The 16,145-nt window shown below is 38.4% G+C and overlaps 1 long non-coding RNA gene across 1 annotated transcript in view; it reads left to right on the top strand.

Moving 5' to 3' along the window:
• The window catches only part of LOC118763602, an 18,213-nt gene extending 9,787 nt beyond the window's left edge, over positions 1–8,426 (top strand). Inside the window, exon 2 of the long non-coding RNA XR_004999354.1 lies at positions 8,210–8,426. This is a non-coding gene — a long non-coding RNA (uncharacterized LOC118763602). The remainder of the gene's footprint in view (positions 1–8,209) is intronic.
• The last annotated feature ends 7,719 nt before the right edge of the window (positions 8,427–16,145 follow it).

Raw genomic sequence — 16,145 nt, 5'->3', positions numbered from 1 at the left:
ACCTGGCTCTCTTTTTTCTCTCTCTCAGCCTCTCTTTTCTCTCTTTCTTTCTCTATCTCTGTCTCTTCCTGTCTATCTGCCTTTCTTATGTCGCTATCTCCCTCTCTTTCCATTCTCCCTTTCTATATATCTATCTTCTATCTGAATATTTTTCTCCCTCTCTCTCTCTCTCTTTCTCTCTCTTTCTCTCTTTCTCACTCGTTCTCATTTTTTTCTGTCTCGCTTTCTCTGTCTCTCTTTGTCTCTATCTGTTTCTCTGTGTGTGTGTGTGTGTGTGTGTGTGTGTGTGTGTCTTTCTCTCTCTCTCTTTCTCCCTCGCTTTCTCTTTCGTTTCTCTGTTTCTTTTTCTCTCCCCTCTTTCACTTCCTTTCTCTCTCTCCTTTCTCTCCTTCTCTCCCTCTCTCTCTCCCTTATCTGAGCAAATACGAAACTACACTTGTACACACGAGTAAGTCAACCCGCGACCGTGACTCAATGTACCTCATAAAAATATTGGAAACATTTTCTCTAAGTGTTCAGATGAGGAGAAGGAAGTCTGAGACCATTCCATTCACAGCTAAAACTTACAATAATTAATTCTATATCTCTCTAACGAATACCTCACTCTTCTAAGTTAAAAATCTTCATAAGTTCAACTTTGCCTTTTGCTTTTATCCTCACGAGATCGATAAAATAATTAAATACCAGTGACGAAAGGATATCAATATAATTGCTGATACTACTCCCATTTGTTATCAACCCTTACCCCCCCTCTCTCTCGCTTTCTCTTTCTCTCTCTCTCTCTTTATCAATCTAACTCTCTCTACCACTCTATCTAATTCTATCTCTTTATCTATACCTCTTACCGCCACCTTCCTATTTCTGTTCCCCTCTTTGTACCTCCCTCTCTCCCTCTCTCTTCCTCTCTTTAACATTCTTTCTTCCTTTTCTTCTCGTTGTTTCGTCTGTATTTATATTGTTCTGCATGTCTTAGCTTTAAACATTTTGTAAAACGTCCCGCAACTGCGATAAAAGCTTTTAAAAAATCATCTTAAATGTTCAATTTGTTCTACACGAGCAAATTCAAAAGTGTATTCCAAGCAATAATTCATTATGAAACAAGGTTTTGAAAGAGTTTCCAACGTTAAAAATATGAAAAATAAGAATACTCGACATCTCATCTATTACCGAACTGGTCTTCGGGTTGGTCATCTTGAAGACAAGAACTGCAGCTGCGCAAATTTGGACGATAAGGATCCAAGCTGAGGCGTAGTGGGGTTGGTTGAGGAAGAGTATTTAAACGTGGAAAGGATAATTGCCCGTGTGTTTGGCGTTAGAATGCTTATGAATGAATCTGATAATAAGATATGCGTCGGCATTTTGAATAAATGGTCGTGTGTGATTCTTGAGAATGGGAGAATTCGTGTGAATATAAAGTATTTTTTTAACAGAAATTGTATATATTTGTACTTCATGCAATTAACCGTAAACAAAAACAAAAAAAACTCGCCAGTCTGGTCAATATTTTTCGTGCTTTTTTTTTTTGGTATTATTGTAGTTTTGTTTTTATGATCTCACTCTATCAATCTTTCTCACTTTCACACACGCACGCGCGCGCGCACACACGCGCGCGCACACATGCACACACACACATGTACACACACATATGCATACACACACACATATTCACATACACATGCACATATACACACATACACACACATATTAGATCTCCTTACACATCTTCATGTGTAAGTATATACATTATATATGTATACATACATACATACATACATACATACATTCATACATACATACATACATACATACATACATACATACATACATACATTCATACATTCATACATACATACATACATACATACATACATACATTCATACATTCATACTTCATACATTCATACATACATACATACATACATACATACATCATACATTCATACATACATACATACAAACTACATTCATACATACATCATACATTCATACATACATACATACATACATACATACATTCATGCATACATACATACATACATACATTCATAACATACATACATACATACATACATACAATACATACATACATACATTATACATACATACATACATACATACATACATACATACATACATTCATACATTCATACATACATACATACATACATACATAATACATTCATACATAATACATTCATACATAATACATACATACATACATACATCATAATTCATACATACATACATACATACAATACATACATACATACCAACATACATACATACATACATACATCATACATTCATACATACATACATACATACATACATTACATACATTCATACATACATTCATACATTATACATACATACATACATACATACATCATACATACATACAATACATACATACATACATTCATACATACATACATACATACATACATACATACATTCATACATACATACATTAATACATACATACATACATACCATACATACATACATACATCATACATACATACATACATACATACATTCATACATACATACATACACATACATACATTCATACATTCATACATACATACATACATACATACATACATACATACACATGCTCTTACAACTCCATATGTCCTCTTCCACACACACTAACACACATACAAGGACAAATTCACAGTCCATCTCTCTCTAAGCATGTATGGGAGAAGACAAGAGTGTGTGTGTGTGTGTGTGTTGTGTGTGTGTATGTGCTGTGTGTGCTGTGTGTGTACTGTGAGTGTGCTCTGTGTGTGTGTGTGTGTGTGTGCGTGTGTGTGTATGTGAGCTGTGTGCGTGTGTGTGTAGTATGTGTGTGTGTGTGTGTGTGTGTATGTGAGCTGTGTGCGTGTGTGTGTAGTATGTGTGTGTGTGTGTGGTGTGTGTGTGTGTGTGTGTGTGTGTGTGTGTGTGTGTGTGTGTGTGTGTGTGTGTGTGTACCTTCTCTATTTCTAGCCGCGTGGAAATCTCTTAACGGAAGGATAGAGATAGATAGAAAGAAGGACGCGTGGTTTAGTGACTAGGGTAAACGGCTCACGATCGTAAGCTCGAGAGTTCGATTCCCGGCGGCGCGTTGTGTCCTTGAGCAAGACTCTTTATTTCACGTTGCTCCAGCCCACTCAGCTGGCAAAATTGAGCAGTACCTGTAAATCAAGGGGCCGACCATGTCACTTTCTGTGTCACGCTGACTGCCTCTGAGATCTACGTTAAGGGTACGCGTGTCTGTGGAGTGCTCAGCCACTTGCATGTTAATTTCACGAGCAGGCTGTTCCGTTGATCGGATCAGCTGGAACCCTCGTCGTCGCAACCGACGGAGTGCCAGTTCAGATAGACCGAACTACCTCCGTGTGTGACAAAAAAAATTGAACGGAGTGATTATATAGGCGCAGGAGTGGCTGTGTGGTAAGTAGCTTGCTTACGAACCACATGGCTCCGGGTTCAGTCCCACTGCGTGGCACCTTGGGCAAGTGTCTTCTACTATAGCCTTGGGCCGACCAAAGCCTTGTGAGTGGATTTGGTAGACGGAAACTGAAAGAAGCCCGTCGTATATATGTATATGTGTGTGTGCGTGTGTGTGTTTGTGTGTCTGTGTCTGTCCCCCCAACATCGCTTGACAACCGATGCTGGTGTGTTTACGTCCCCGTAACTTAGCGGTTCGGCAAAAGAGACCGATAGAATAAGTACTGGGCTTACAAAGAATAAATCCTGGGGTCGATTTGCTCGACTAAAGGCGGTGCTCCAGCATGGCCACAGTCAAATGACTGAAACAAGTAAAAGAGTAAAAGAGAATATGTGCGTGCGTGTACATAAAAGAAAATAACTTGTTAAATGGTGGGTGTATGTTCCATGGAAAAATTACAAAATATAATTTTCAAATAGTTCTATTTTGTAGTACTCGAAATGTTTAAATGTACATATGAGTTACCACTTCCTAAAATAACTGCTATCAGTGAAATGAAGTTCTAGTAATAAAGCTTGCTTCAAACTGTAGTGTAATTCTTTGAATATATTTTTTACTACAAATATATTTTCCTTGAATCTCATTAGTAGAGTTATCTGGATGATTTCTCTTATGGATATGAATTATATTATTCTTATTTATTCATCTATTGTCTTCGATTTAGCTCTGTAGAATTTGATTACAGGCCTTATTAAGCCGGTATGAGGTGAGAACTGTGAAGTTGAAACCATAGAGCTTCTAACGCACGAAATCTGTAACCGGTTTCGAATCCACGGGGTAGCTTGTTCCTATTCTTTATTAAACTAAGCACTTTGGAGAAAATATAAACGTCAAAGCGCCCCATTCTCAAAACGTGGACAGCACCGTCAGGAAATAGAGATAAGCTCTCTTGGTAAACCGGGGTCGGCGAGAACCCAGTTTCAATTCCTGGGGGCAATAATTTTCCTTCATTTTGCTTAGGTTGCAAATATCCTCCAGAAATGCACGAATTCCACGCAATAAACTTCTGGCCTTGTATGAATATTTCTTAAAATACTTTGCGTTATAACGTTTCAAATACCCATATATGGTACATAAAGACCAAAATTAAGGTTATATTTCTTTGTCGTTCGTGAAATTATTTGTATTAAATGTTTTTAAATTAAACTAAACAGACTGACTGGCGAAGTTAATACAGCTTTTGGACATAAAAAATATATAAATTTTTATAAGAAAATGTTTAAAAAATGGATTTTAAAAAAGTATTAAAGATGTAAAAAATATTTTTAAAATAAAAAATAAAAATAATCAAATACAAAAAAAACTGAGAAAATTAACGAGAAATAATCATTTATTTAATTGCTACAAAAAAATAATACAATATTTAAAGGTATTGTGTTATACTGAATGCAGAATAATTAATACAAAACACAAAACTAATAGAAATTGATAGCAATACTTACAAATATTCCGGTAGAAATAAGCACAATATACACATATACACATACACAAACAAATGTATACATATGTGATATATATACACGCGCGCATGCACGCACACACACACATATATATATATATACATACATAAAGATATATATATATATGTGTGTGTGTGTGTGTGTTTGTCTATATATGTTTGTATACGTGTATGCATACATACATACGTATATATATATATATGTATATATATAGACTTACATATAAGAGAACAAAGTGTACGTACGTCGCTATATATATATACATATAAAATACAAAATGGGACAAGAACGCAAAACATCCGGACAACTAGGTGATACAAAAAGAGACAATACATATGTATGTGTATGCATATATATATATATATATATATATATGTATGTGTATGCATATATATATATATATAATATATATATATATATATATATATATATAGTTATAGTTACAGCTATTTATGCATTTAGATATATATAAAAATATTGACAGATGCACACATGCATATGTACAAATATCTTCAAATTAAACTTTAAAATGAAAATATAGGATTCAAATTTTTTTTTTAATATAATTAAAATACAAAAAAAAATTAAATAGAATTTTTTTTGTGTGTGTGTATGTGTGTAGATCACAAAAGCGCTCGAAAATATTCCTAAATCGCTGATTTTATTTTTATTTTTACCCATTTTTATGTGTGCGGGGGCGGGTTGCTCTTTGGAGCCGTTAACGACAACATATAAAGCAATAATATTTTCTCCTCCAGCAATGCATTGGATTGGTGCTGACAGTAAAATGCCAGACAAAATATTTGCAGTATTTAGTCTCATCTCTTTACGTTCTGGGTTCAAATTCCCACGAAGCTCGACTTTGCAATTTCGCCTCTTTCCGGAGAGCGATAAATTAACCACAAGTCAAGTACTGAGATCGTTAATAATCACACGCATTCAAAAGAAATTTATTTCTTGAACCTATGAATCATTCAATATTCTCTATCCCAGTAACAGACAACTACAGATGATGTTTTGAGGCTGGAAGAAAAAGATAGAAGTTAATGGTTAATTAAATGTTAACATATTTTTGTTCAGAGATGTCTAGTAAATATATATTTGAACGAAAATGTATGTTCACTGTACTCTGAGATGTACTCTGACTTCACTGTACTCTGACTTTATTTCCGACTTATTTCTGATCCGATGTTATTCCCGTTCGTGATGTTATTCCCGTTTTCTATCATTAACTGTCAGTAACTATCATTTCTATTAATAATTTCATAATAAATCATAACTGATCTGAAATAACTTGGGTACTTATTCTTCCTTATATACAGATTCAAAATGAATAATAAAAAAAAAATATGATTTTGGTGGACATGGAAATTGAAAAAAAATGTCTATGTTAAGAGTGATAATGGTTGGAATGAACATTATCATGAGGTTAGTTTTGTTGTAATTTAGTGTGGGCTGTTGTTAGTGTTGGGTCTCGGTTCAATCATGATCAAACACATCTATGATCAAAGACATTCAACCCATCGTCATCCGTTTTATTGTATATCAAGGACTATAGTGTCCAATATATCCTTTATTTAAGACCGTAGAATGAAATCTGAGGGAAATTTAGCTGCCATTTCTAGCAGGTCTACTTACCACGTAGACGTTCTCTCTATATTTGTATTATGGCAATGATATTTGTAGCAGTGACTATAATGATGGTGATTGTATTGAAGACGAGAAGAAGGAGAAGTATGTTGGGAGATTGTCATTATTATCGTTGTAGGGCGATGCGGTTTGAGGATGAGCCACAGAAAGTATCTGTGAAAATGTATAGTTTATCATTTAAGCATAACTTTCCTTCGAAGCTATCAGGACACAGATTATTTGCAACGTGGGATGTCTTGTTTCTTTTTCTCCTTATTTGCAGCGGTGTGTTTGATACGGGTTTGTGTATGTTTGATATGGGTCTGTGTACTAACGAGTCCCACCCTGTGTCTATGTGCATACATTAATGAACATGGCCACAGTCAAATGACTGAAACACGTAAAAGAGTAAAAGAGTAAATCATCCGCACAAGTTGATCGGCAAGAAACCGCGGTACTCTCTTCTGTCGTCTAACACAGATGAGTCCGTGATATATTTGTGTCTGTGCGCGTGTGCTTATATGAAGGCGCGCAAGGCGGCGAGCTGGCAGAAACGTTAAGCACGCCGGGCGAAATGCGTAGCCGTATTTCGCCTGTCGTTACGTTGTGAGTTCAAATTCCGCCGAGGTCGACTTTGCCTTTCATCCTTTCGGGGTCGATAAATAAATTACCAGTTACACAGTGGGGTCGATGTAATCGACTTAATCCCTTTGTCTGTCCTTGTTTGTCCCCTCTATGTTTAGCCCCTTGTGGGCAATAAAGAAATATATATGAAGGCGCGTGGCTTAGTGATTAAGGTATTCGGCTCACGATCGTAAGGTCGAGAGTTCGATTCCCGGCGACGCGTTGTGTTCTCGAGCAAGACGCTTTATTTCACATTTTTGTCCGCCCACTTAGCTGGCAAAAGTCTGAATGGTACATGTAACTCAAGGGGTCGGCCTTGTCGCATTCTATGTCATACTGCATGTCCCTGAGACTTACATTGAGAATACGCTTGTCTGTGGAGTACTCAACCACTTGCTTGTTAATTTCACGAGCAGACAGTTCCGTTGATCAGATCAGCTGGAACCCTCGTCATTGTAACCGACGGAGTGCCAGTCATGAGTATATACACTATATACAAGGACGTATTCATATATACACACATATATACATATTAGTGTATATTTAAGACTTTGGAACCATAATACACTTTGACAATATTTTTGTTACATTTAACGTCTTTTTGCTGTCTTATGGTTTCTTTCCGTTTTTCTTTTTTTTCTATTTTTTTTTTGCTGCCTTTCTCCAAGGTTTCGTTAAATTTCGTTTTCGTATTTGATTTGCAAGAATCTTGATGTGAATTTGTGTGCTGAAAAATACTTCGTTGTTTCTTGGGAAGGTCATTATGCCAATAATACACACACGCATTTGTTCTACTTCACTTCTTTGTTATTAGTCGGTTGGTTAGCTGTTTAACAGACCAATCAAACAAATTGACTGATTGTTTGGCCGACTGCTTAAGGAAACGATCGATTAGGTGGTTGGTTAAATAACTAACGAATTGACTGCTAATATAGAAGCGAAATTGAATCAGTATGTTGATTATTGGTTTAATGACCCGCCCCAGGTACACCAGTGTGTGTGTGTGCGTGTGTGTGTGTGTGTGTGTGTGTCCAGGAATTGAGTTCGTGTTACTGCTATCACGAGCCTGGTGGCAATTGTTAACAGCGGTATTTCCGAGTTTTCTTTTTGTGGGGGAGGGGATTGTTCTCGTTGATCAGAAATAATTCTCCATGGCAACTTTCTGAATTTAAGCATACTAATAAATAAATAAATAAATAAATAAATAAATAGCACTGACATCAGTGGCGGGGGGGCGGTAGTGTTGGTGGTGGTAATGACGATAACGACGACGACGATGAATGATGATGACAATGACGACGACGACGACGATGACGACGATGACGACGACGACGACGACGATGATGATGATGATGATGATGATGATGATGATGATGATAGTAGTTGTGGTGGTGGTGGTGGTGGTGGTGGTGGTGGTGGTGGTGGTGGTGGTGGTGACGACGGTGTAAGAAAGAAAAAAGCAAGAAAGAAAGAAAATCGAGTTGTAATCCTTTCTGAAATCCGTTTATGCTTTGACCAATATAAGCATATAATGACCGAATAAGGGAACAAGCAAGCCAGCAGACGATCACTTTTGCTGCTGGAGAAAAAAAAAAGAAAACACTAGAAAAATGTTTATGTAAAGAAACTTAGATGATGGTTTAGTGGCGGGGGAGAGAGAAATTTTGAATAAAGACATAAAGAAGACGAAGATGAAGAAGAGGCTGTGGAATAACAAAAACCAAAAAAAAAAATTAATAATAAATAAATAATAATAATAATAATAATAAGACGAACGTTACGAAAACCTTGGTTGTTGACAACCATGTTTGTGAAAGTATTGAATTTTTTTATATTTCTCTTGGTAGATGATTTGTGTTTTTTTTTTTGAGCCCCTTTTTGGGGGTGCGATAAAAAAAAAGTTATGGTTATATTTTTTATGGGTATATGTATGTATGTTTGGTTATTTATCTTGTTTTGTTTGTTTGTTTTTTAGCGATGATGATGATGATGTTTACAGTGACCAGAACATCAGTTTCTCTATTGTAAATAAATGTTATTCAAGACTAAAATGGATTTTTTTGTTGTTGTGTTCCTTTTTCAATCATTTTACTTGTTATTGTTGTTGCTTGCTGTTGCTGTTGAGCGAAGCGGTCTTCGTCCCAGATGGAAGAAGTCCGAATTGTGGTCCTTTGCTATTCGTAAGACCCGCAGAAAAGAAAGCAGGTCAACCCCCGACACCGAGAGCATCGATGGATGGATGGATGAATGCGCATTAAGGTCCAAATCGAAACCGTGGCCAACCATCCTGTCCTTTATTTAACCATATTATGTCGGTCTGGATTTTACATCATCCAAGCTCTTTCGCTCTGAAGACAAGAAATAACAGTGATTTCAGGGAAGGTTCGGTTGCTACTTCTAGTAGATCCAGCGACCAGATAGACACCCTCTGATCGACTTGCTTTTGTTTCTTATTGCTATTATCGTTATTTAACTTAAGGCGGCGAGCTGGCAGAAACGTTAGCACGCCGTTACGTTCTAAGTTCAAATTCCGCCGAGGTAGACTTTGCCTTTCATCCTTTCTGGGCTGATTAAATAAGTACCAGTTACGCAATATAATCGACTTAATCCGTTTGTCTGTCCTTGTTTTCCCTCTCTGTGTTTAGCCCCTTGTGGGTAGTAAAGAAATGGGTATTTCGTCTGCTGTTACGTTCTGAGTTCATAGACTCAGACATGGCTGTGTGGTTTTAGAAACTCACATTGCAAACTCACAATGATGGGCTCAGCCCCGCTGCGTTGCATCTTGGGAAAGTGTATTATACAATAGTCACGGGCCTTGTGAGTGATTATGATAGACAGAAACTGTATGGAGACCTATATACTGTGATACCTCGCTGTACAAGTTTAATTCGTTCCATGACCGAGCTTGTTTTGCGTTTTACTCGTTTTACAAATCAATTTTCTCCATTGAAATTATTTAAAATATGATTAATCCGTTCCAACCTCACAAAACCACCCGAAAATCATTTTTGTGGGCTTTAGGATAGAAAATCATTTTTGTAGGCTTTAGGAAAATGACAATTGTAAAAACATAATAAAAGAAATATGTAAACATAATAAAAGAAATATGTAAAGTGGTTTTCATTTAATTACCTTAAAGATGGGATGATTTCAACGCGAAGAAGACGATGGAGCGGGGAGGAGGAGGATTATTGTTTGGGAGGAGAATCTCCTTCCATTATGCCTTTCAAAATATTACGAAAATGTGCCATAGCAGTGTCATTAAATAAAACAGCTGCACGACCAGTAGGTACTTTTTCAGGGTGATATTTTTCTATAAATTCAGAAACATATTGCCACTTCGTCACCGCTGCTTTTATGTCAGTCGTAGAGATAGCCTTTTCCGCTACACTGTCCTCCTCCGGGGAACCAGTCTCGTCCACCGCATCTGTCGTAAGCTCCTCTGAGTGTTCCTCGACAAGGCCGTTAATGTCCCCATCGTCAACCTCAAGACCCATGGGCTTGACTACATGTGTCTCGGACTCAAACCCCTCGAATTTTTTTTTTTTCGGATCTCCATGCAGAATACAGCGTTCTCCTCGTTACACCCTGCCAGGCCATATCGATGATTTTCAGGCAGTTAACAACGTTGTAGTGCTCCTTCCAAAACTCACGAAGCGACGAATCAGGTGTTTGGTGTACAATTTCTTAAATATTAGAAACCACCTGTTGATTCGGTGGTTGCAAGATATGGGTTGTGTTGCGTGAAAGGTATAGAACTTTTATGAATTAAAATCCGTCCAAGATATTATCTTCGTAGTTAGGAGGGTGAGCAGGAGCATTGTTGAGGATGAGGAAGGCCTTGAGAGGAAGATCGTTCTCCAGAAGATACATTTTCACTGCTGATCCAAAGATAAGTTTGACCCCTCTCGGTGAAGAATTGCTTGGGGATCCAGGCTTTAACGTTTGCCTTACACATGACCTGCAGCTTCTCCTTCCGGATTTTGTGTGATTTGAACGCTCTTGGGTTTTTGGAATGGTAGGCAAGGAGCGGTTTAATCTTCAAGTCTCCACTCGCATTGGTTCAAAGGGCGAGAGTTAGCCTATCTTTCATAGGCTTGTGGCCTGGCATTTTCTTTCCTCTGCAGTTATGTAGGTTATTCTGGGCATTTTATTTTTCCTAAGAGGCCGGTTTCATCACAGTTAGATACCTGTTATGCCATGTACCCCTCGGCTGCGATGAGCTGACGTAATTCATGCAAGAAATCATCAGCTGCCTTCGTGTCTGAACTCGCTGCCTCTCCATACCTGACCACGATATGAACACCAGTACTCTTCTTGAAGTTATCAAACCAGACGCGACTGGCCTTAAAGGCGTCTGTTGATGTCTCCTCCTCTGTCATTGTTTCAGGGTTCTGCTTCAGGAAATCCCTATAAAGCTCTCGTGCTTTCTCAGAGATAATGGTCTCCGTAATTGTTACTTCTCGTTGATCCACAGGAGAAGCAATTTTTTCATCTCTTCGTGGACAGATGTGCGTTGCAACAGCCCTTTGCTGCTGTGACGGCCCTTTGCTATTGTGACGGCTTTGATCTCGTCCTTTTTATTCAGGATGGTGCAGATCGCCGACGTGCTGTGTCCGCTACACGCATTCTTCTCTCATGTTTATTAATGATTTACTTTTTCAATTCTATTGTAATCAGCTTTTTCTTCTTCTCAGCTCTGCCTTTTGCACTAACCTTCTTAGGGCCCATGTCTAATACAATTAATTATTATAGTACAATAAATTATTATAAAATAATTGCAAAAAACGCACAGAACTTTAGAAAAATACTGGAAAAAACACAACAGGAACGCTGCCACAACGAGGTAAACACGTGAACTGCGCGAGCAGAGGCTGTGCTTGTTGGGAGGGAGTATGCGAGCTCAGCGCTGACTAGGGGTCGCTTGTATGAAACTAGTTCGTACTGCAGATTTCCACCCGTGCTTCAAGACAAAAATTCGCACGAGCCTCGGTTCGTACAGCAAATTACTCGTGCAATGTTGCACTCGTACTGCGAGGTTCTATTGTGTAGCGAATCTTGCATGCATGAAGTGGATTCGACCCACCATAGCCAAATTTAAATTAACACTGCAACAGAACTTTTCCCACAGTGGAACAATGGTTTTTCTCTGACAGCAGTTTTACATTTTCCAGATGCCTTTAGCTAGGCCGAAATAATATTTTCACCACTTCACCCTTTCTAACCTCTTCTACTTCACCAAAAGCTAGAGTAAAGATAACAAGATCACCAACTAAATCTATTGTTCTCAATGATATATCTATCCTCCTGGATCTTTATATAAGCAAACACACCCCAAGCAAAAATCTTTTAGTCACTTGTCGGCAACTGAACGAGGCAGTTCGTGACGACTCAGTTAGGTAAGGAAAGGACTGCTAGAATATAATGGTCAGAGAGAGAAATAAAAATTCCTACCAGCAATCAATTTTAACCGTTACAATTGGTGACCCTCGAACAAGAGCATTGCAGCCTTCCTAAGAACCAACCGTTACATATATATATTAATCCTTGCCCGCATGAAAAACAGTACATCTTATCATATCTGCGTGCCCTATCATGACTCTAATCATCAGTCATCCAAATTCTGTCCTCCGCCAATACCTAGAAGTCTGGCAAAGAGTTTGACAAGAATACACACTAACACACCGACAAACAAACACACACATCCTGACACGGCGGACACCTACCAAATATATTTCTTTATTGCCCACAAGGAGCTAAACACAGAGGGGACAAACAAAGACAGACAAAGGGATTAAGTCTACTACATCGACCCCAGTGCGTAACTGGCACTTTATTTATCGACCCCGAAAGGATAAAAGGCAAATTCGACCTCGGCGGAATTTGAACTCGGAATGTATCGACAGACGAAATACAGCTACGCATTTCGCCCGACGTGCTAACGTTTCTGCCAGCTCGCCGCCTACCAAAATAGACTATTTTCCATCATACCCAATGTAAGCTCCCACACATATTGTACCCCTACACACACCGCATGCATACGTAAAAGCCCCACGAATTTAACCAATACATAAAAGACAGGAAATACTAACGAACAGGGATGTATATGCCCCACCCCCTGCCGCAAAGGTTATGCGAGAATCCATACAATCCATTTCCTTCTCACAAACTTTTCCAGAAAACTCCGGCCGACTTGTAACAAAATAACCCCCAGTGACGATGTTTTGTTACCAAGGGACATGACTCTTAACTTGATCTTCGGCTCGATTCGTTTCGTCATCTAAACAGCAACCACAAATAGGATGTCTATTCACCTCCAACAATAGATAGCAGATGCTATATTTCATTCCATGAAGGCGGCGAGCTGGCAGAAACATTAGCACGCCGGGCGAAATGCGTAGCCATATTTCGTCTGCGTTACGTTCTGGGTTCAAATTCCGCCGAGGTCGACTTTGCCTTTCATCCTTTCGGGGGTCGATAAATTAAGTACCAGTTACGCACTGGGGTCGATGTAATCGACTTAACCCGTTTGTCTGTCCTTGTTTGTCCTCTCTGTGTTTAGCCCCTTGTGGGTAGTAAAGAAATATATATTTCATTCCATGATCATGATGATCATGATGATCATGAAGAGGAGGAGAAGGTTCATGGTGGGAAGGTAGTTCATGGTGATCATGTGCAAATATTATATGTGTATTTGAACGTATTTAGGATAGCGGGAAAATTGAGACGTTATCAACCTGAATATTGTATACAAGGTGATGAAAACTTCGTTATTGTAAGCAGTGATAGCACTCTACATAACTGACGACAGTTTGATGGGTTTCAGTGCTGCGTTTAACAACCTTTCTTTGGTCCGAATCACAGAAAGCATCGAAAAAAAGAAAAAAAGGGAAAATTATTCCTGTACTTAACATCACAGTTGTAGTTTAGCAGTCGTCTCAGTTCGAGTGGACCTTGGTTCTAATGACGAACCACACGCTGGAGTGCGATTCTCTGTCCTAAGTTAAATTCTTCTTCCATTAAGTGAATATTTTTACTCGACTACTCAGATTTGAAAATTTTAAAAAAAAGCTTCGGATGTAAGGGAGACAACTCTCGATAATTATCGTTCTAGCTCAACGCTCCATCACTTTTTTTTTCACATGAGAGGGAGAAAATGGATTATTTGATGGATAAAGCGTTCAATTCTAAGCGGTTCCTAGAGGTGGCTGTTTAGTTTAATCATTGAGCAGATGCCACTGCATACAGTAGCGATCTTATTACCGAAGAGGAGTCCAGCTGCTAGATTGCAATAGTCCGCTCTATCTGATGGCTTGAGCGACTTAGTATTGACCAGCGCTCCGCCAGAACTATTCACGACTTGCTTTGCGATATATCATATGAGATGGAGGTTTCCGCATATAGATCGGTCGGGGATCGCACAGATTTGAGCATCATTGGTTATACCACATACAAGTACCAGTCTCTTGGCGAACACCTTTGCCAATACAGTATGTTAAGGAATGCCATGGGTCCGAAGTTTTCTATCAGGCCTTATTTGTTCGAGTTAGTGTCACCACTCTTCATCTCACTCCACTAAGAATTTTCTCAGTTTACTGTCAGCTGTAATAAGACGGCTATTATGAAAGGAGAATAAGTCTGTCATGCATCGGACAAAGTACTCAGCGGCATTTCTTCCGGTTTTACTTTCTGAGCTCAAATTCCACCGAGGTTGACTTTACCTTTCATCTTTTCAAGGTCGCTATTGTGCCAATAGAAGAAAGAATTATTATTATTATTATTATTTTATTATTATTATTATTATTATTATTATTATTATTATTATTATTATTATTATTATTGAGTGAGAGAGCAGTGCATGCCGTCAAAGTGACACTGGGGTAAAATATATGAAGCCCTGTATACCCATCATGACTACCCGTCTGATAAGGGTACACCAGGCACATGCATTGCAACCATATGAACGCGACATGGTGATCTCATATTAAGATAAATAGCACATGACCTTGCAGATGGGGCCCAGTTTGAATTTTCTTCTGGTCGAGTAGCCCATTCCGCTCAAAAGGTCCCTGAATAAGGATTGTTTAAGGATGTTGAACGAACCACCCGTGTTTCCAGAGGTGAATTATCCAAACCTCTAAGAATTCCTTTCAACACACGGCTATGATGCTCCCCCACTACTTCTGCGTGTGATCAGAGATGTACATATCGTCAGCCACTAAGGGACATGCTCAACTGGTTATGGTCAAACAACTGACAAGCAAATCTGTGGTATTGAGCAGAATATTTGCTGTAGCCCATCTTTTATACCAAGACAAAACAATGTACATGATAACACTTCCAATCAGTTAAGATCAGCAGCCATGAGAGTCACTGCCTGGTAATTATTATTATTATCATTATCATTATTAATATTATTCAGTATGTATTTGTCTGAATAATTTTTATCATACCTAAGTCTGCCTTTTAGAGAGCACAGGTAACAGATGGACTGCCTAACCAGTTTAACTGGTCCGTCTGTCGAGCGAACCACGACGCGGTGCAGCAGCTTAGACTTGCCTCTCCATGTACCAAGCCGAAAGCCCACTGATTTTTCCTATTATGATAGGAATTGTTTCTTTTTTTAGACTCCACATTCGAGTTGCCTCTATTTCCAGGACTTTGTGCTTTGAAAGTTTCTCCATTTCTTTTAGAAAAACGTTGTCATCTATTGATATTGATACATCGATTAGAAAGTATTATTATTATCATCATCATCATCATCATCATTATTATTTCTTTAATTTACCATAGCAGTGTCAGATGAGGGCGACATTACAACGAGGGGGTTACAATGCCTATTGGTGTTAAACATAAAATTGATTAAGGGAAGAAAATGCCACAGTGATGAAGAGAAACGAGACGAAAAGCATATACAGTATTCAAAGTAT

Source organism: Octopus sinensis, linkage group LG5 (assembly GCF_006345805.1).
Source record: "Octopus sinensis linkage group LG5, ASM634580v1, whole genome shotgun sequence".
In the NCBI taxonomy this organism is placed as follows: Eukaryota; Metazoa; Mollusca; class Cephalopoda; order Octopoda; family Octopodidae; genus Octopus; species Octopus sinensis.
This window is presented reverse-complemented; position numbering and strand designations above follow the sequence as displayed.